This window comes from Rhinopithecus bieti, unplaced genomic scaffold (assembly GCF_001698545.2).
Source record: "Rhinopithecus bieti isolate Rb0 unplaced genomic scaffold, ASM169854v2 scaffold_28547, whole genome shotgun sequence".
NCBI lineage: Eukaryota > Metazoa > Chordata > Mammalia > Primates > Cercopithecidae > Rhinopithecus > Rhinopithecus bieti.
In genome coordinates, this window is record NW_016813480.1 from 899458 (window position 1) to 904445 (window position 4988).

General features: G+C 42.2%; 1 protein-coding gene across 2 annotated transcripts in view; it reads right to left on the bottom strand.

The window, feature by feature from the left end:
- Nucleotides 1-3399, bottom strand: part of MTUS2 (microtubule associated scaffold protein 2) — a 472062-nt gene extending 468663 nt beyond the window's left edge. For both annotated transcript variants that reach the window (XM_017848470.1, XM_017848469.1), the window contains exon 1: nucleotides 3349-3399. The gene's annotated coding sequence lies outside the window, so the exon portion shown is untranslated. The remainder of the gene's footprint in view (nucleotides 1-3348) is intronic.
- Between the last annotated feature and the right edge of the window lie 1589 nt (nucleotides 3400-4988).

The following is a 4988-nucleotide window of genomic DNA, read 5'->3' on the forward strand; positions in this document are numbered from 1 at the left end:
CTTAAAGTATAATAAAAAAAAAAAAAAAAAAAAAAACCTGCCTATTGTCAGGCCTCTCAGAATGCCTTCACAATGACCACCATCCATACAAAGCAGAGGCAAAGAAGTGCTAGAATGTGCCACCTTCTGCTTTGGATCATTGTTCTGTCATCTTGTGGCTACGTGGTAACTCACTAATCTCATCTGTGTCCTTATCAGCATTCTAATGGACCTGAAAATAGAGGCTTGTAGCTTTGTTGGGAGGACCAAAGATATATATAACACACTTATTCCATGGGGGGGTTATTAAATAAATGGAGTATATATTATGTCACTGCATTAAAAAAAAAAAAATATGTTCAGATTCATTGCTATGTACCTGGTTCATTGGGCCACAGAAAGGAGTAATGCCCAGAGATGTAAGAACGAGTTTTGCTGCTGTTTGCTTTTATGTGTTCCTAACAGCATCTGGTGCAGAGTGCTCTGTGTCTGCAAGTAAACTTTTGCAGCACCTGGGAAGATCCTCCACTGGTACCTCACCACTCACCTGCCCACTCTCAACCCCAGCTTACAGCTGCCCCACGTCCACCTACCCTCTGGTTTTGCCCTACTCCCCTCTCCAGGAACTTGCACAGCCCCTCCATACAAGAGAAATATTTAATCTCTGTTCTAGAAACCAAATCCCTACATAGTAAGGGACTGGTGAAAGTGTCTGAGTCAGAATTGCATCTTTAAAAGAGCTAGCCAGCTACAATCAGATAAGAAAAGAATTGTTACAATGGGCCATCTACCAGAACATGGAAATAGTCTCATCTTCAAAACTCAAACGGCAATACTATTCCTTTTCAACATTACATCCATGGAGCGTATTCCTAGAGAGCAGATTCTGTGTTCAACAGAGCCTCACAAGACGCAGAAGTACGTTGGTGCAGACTATGTCCTAGGTTAACAACACTAGCTCAATTTTTGTGAGGAAGAAGCATGTTTGCAAGATATCGGTATCATTACTAGAGAAAAACAACAGACGAAAATGTGCCTGGTTCACATGTGCTAAAGTCAGTATGGAGTTCCCTACTTCCTTGTGTCCAAGATCACGGCTGCACTTTCTCTGCCTGTGCCTCGCTTACAGCACTTACCCCTTTCCATCCTTACTGCTCACGGTTATTCCTGTATATGCTTCCTCCTGACTCCTCTCCATCCTACTTTGTTCCCAGGACTTGGCTGCTCTAGAGGGCAGGATCCTTGTTATTTAGCATCTGCAGATCCCTTTCTGTACCAGAACTTTCATACAACAGACACTCAACAGAACTTTCCCAAGTTCATCATTTCCGATTTGGAGATGGGCAAGCACTGGGATCAAAGCCCTTTTTGTTCTTGCCCCTCTCTAGTTGCTGGGTCAGCACCACTTCCCCAAAGGACTTCCAAGCCCCTCTCTGGCCCACAGAAACCTGTGTGGGGCCCTCGACCATAATGCTGGTGGCTGAGCACTCATCCCTGTCCACAGGAGCTCTGCTGCCAAAACTAGGTCCATTCACTCACCCTACGTACATTAAGCATTGACGTGGTGGCAGAAGTGGCTGGGGTTGTAGGAGCAAAGAAATGCCAAGACAAGAATCCTACTGCAGCAAAGGGTCTGTGAGCCCATGCTGACCTCCATGGCCTCACTGGCTGCACCATGGCAGGTAGGAGGTGTTGGGGAAGCCCTCTAGAGAGCAGCCTGAAGTCCTCCTTTGCTCTGCAGCACCTGCTCATCAAGAACTGGACACCTGCGCTCCTCTGAATTCCTATACATTTTATTTATTCCCTTCCCATGATCCTGATCACTTTCTACCTCGTACCACTATTCGCTACAGGCTTGTCTTTTCTTCTGTAGTAGGCTTCCAGCTCCTTCAGATGAGGATCCCAGCCCAGTTCACCTCCATATCCACACCCAGCAAAGGGCCTCACCCACAGCACGTTCTCAGTTTGTATTTGCTGAAAGAAACATGCTTGTTTAGTGGGCATCAGAAATTAAAACCCATCACATTCTAGAAAACTATTATTGATTTAAATTTTTCTGGCAAGCTAAACTAACATGCTAAAATATTATATTGGGCAATTTCTGACGATATAGATAGTCTAGAAACTACAAAGTGTTGCTTTTCATTACACAAAAGATCCACGTTTTCTTCTCATTTTTGCCTGCTTTGTTGTGAAGGTAAGAAATTCCATACTTCAAGGATCTATATTACAAACATTCATATAAAGACCAGAATTGTAAAAAGGTTTGTTTATTATACAAATAAGCATTTCATGAATACAACTACTCATCGGGAGTATTTTGAATATATAATACTATACACAGGATGCTGTAGGACAAGATTTTCAAACTCAAATCAATTTAATGAGTCACGGCTAGCATTTTCTTTTAATGAGAATATATAAAACTATCAGTGTATTACACTTTCATGGATGAGAATTGTTTTCTGAAATCTTTTTCAGTTAATGCATGTACATGCATGTACGTGTGCACACATACATGTGCGTGCCCATACATCCTTTCTGAGTTGCAGATAGAAAATGTCAAAGCCACATTGTAGAATTATTTATCATTATTTTGGGCTGGCAGGAACCAAACCAACTTCCTACTTTCAGGTAATTCTGTGTGGTCAGTCCTGGTGGAGGCAGGAAACCTGTACTTCATAAAAGTAGCAAAATGAGGGAGCTCCTCACCCTTTCTTTGCCCTGGAAAGGTGAGCCAGTGTTGGCTAAATGGGTGCTCTTACTTGCGCCTTTGAATCTGAAACACATGACACGAAGACCATGATGATGGTGAGACTAGATGAGAGACAGCACCTGTGGGCAGCAGCTGCAACCAAGAGTGGCAGCAGAGCCACCTATGGAGGCTGTGCCGGGACCACAGGAGCACCCTGCCTAGTTTGTTCCCACTGCCCATGCCCAGCGCTCCCTTGCTCTTGTCCATCACCCAGGTATCATCCATGGCCCTCCTTTTCTGCACAAAGTAACCAGAGAAGACTGCTGCTCACAACCAAAAATATCATGCTAAGGAGTCTGGCCCCTATTCTGTAGGAAATGGGAAAACACTGCATATTTTTAAACAAGAAGAATGACATCTGGTGAGATAGTACTAGGTATGTTGAATTAGAGACCAGAAACAGTTGGGGCAGAATAAATAGCTGGCCCAGACCAGGACTTGAAATAGGACACAAAGTGTTCAAGAGGGATCCCACTAATACGCCTGAACTACATTTAAAATGGGCAGACGTGTATAAGAGATGGAATTCAAGACTGTAAGCTGAAAAGATCCAGTGAGGCTAGCACAGAGCACGGCTAAGCGCATGGACTCCCTGGACTTGAATCCAGACTTACCAGCTGGATGCACTTGAGCTGGTTACTTGATCTATCTGTGCCTCAGTTCTGCCATCTGTAAAATGGGAACAATGATAGTACTTTACTCAGAGTTGCTTCATGAAAACTAAATCAGTCAATTTATGCAAAAGGCTTAGAAGTGTCAGGCACACAGTACGTAGCATATAACTGTTTCTTAAATTAAAACATAAAAAAAAAAAAAGTCCCATCCATTCCAATCTCTATAGCAAAGCTGTTGCTTCTGGTCTAACTTGGGGAGTGAACTCCCAGTGTGTTGCTCTTCTTGATCTATTTTAACTGTACTTTTAGTCGTAGGGAAAGGCTTTCACAATAGAGTTGGTGTACAATTGGAGTCTAATATTTGAATATCTTACACTGGTATTCATGAATGTATTCACTGCTGAAGTTCAAAGGTGCTCTATTACCTAGCATCGCTGGGGAACTAAGTGTACCAGATAAACTGATTTTCTAGCAACTGAAGCATATTTAAGAGCCAATGCACTTTAAAGTTTGAATTATGTTGAGAGAGAGCTTGTAAAATGTACTGTAGAATTCTCTAGTTTCTGAAAGAGTGCATCAAAAGTAATCTAATATTTTCATGTTGACTTAAGGTGATCATTTTGAACACTGGTCACTGAACTCAGGCTGTAATAGCATGACGATCTAATGGAGGGGTTAACCACTATGATTTAAGGATCTGTTAGCTCCTAAACCATTTGCTGAAATATGACTGTATGAAAGCCCTTGCATCTCACTTTTTACTTTAATTTTCTCTGCATCTGCCCCTGCTATTAACTATTACATCCTGCAACTATCACTACTTCAGCTTCAAAACAGAACTTTTCCTACTTTCTTATCATCTGAAACCACTTTGTAATAGATAACCAAATTCTGTAGAAAGCATGTAGTATATAGTATATATGGGTATATAGTGTATTAATTGTGGTATAAGCAGGAAACACCAGCCAAGAGCAGAAAACATATACTGTACATTTTGGGAAATCCACTTAGCCTACCATCTAAAAACTGTTCCCAGATGTTTACTATTAAGACAGCTGAGGCTGCCAACAGAACACGGTCATTTTGTTGAGTGATGAGTGACAGCTGAAGTGAAGGAAGGTAGGCTCTCCCTAAGCCCCAGACATACGTGTAATACAGCCCACTCAATATCTTCATTCATTTCCTATAACTGCTGTAACAAATTACCACAACTTACTGGATCAAGACAACACAAATTTATTATCTTGCAGTTCTGGAGGTCAGAAGTTCAAGATGGGTCTTAAAAAACAAAAGTCACGGCATTGGCACGGCCACATTCTTCCTGGACACTCCAGGAAGAATCCATTTCCATGCCTCTTCCAGCTAGAAGCTGGAGAAATGCATGTCACAAAATATGAAATACAGAGGCTACCTGCGTGCTTAGCTGTGGCCCCTTCCTTCAACTTCAAAGCACGTCATTCCAGCCTCTGTTTTGATCATCACATCTCTTCCTCTGACTGTGACATTCCTGCCTCCCTCTTACAAGGATCCTTGTGATTTCACTGGACCTACTCAGATAATCCAGGATAATCTCTCCAACTCAATATCCTTAATCACATGTGCAAAGTCCCTTTTGCCACATGAGGGAACCTACTCACAGG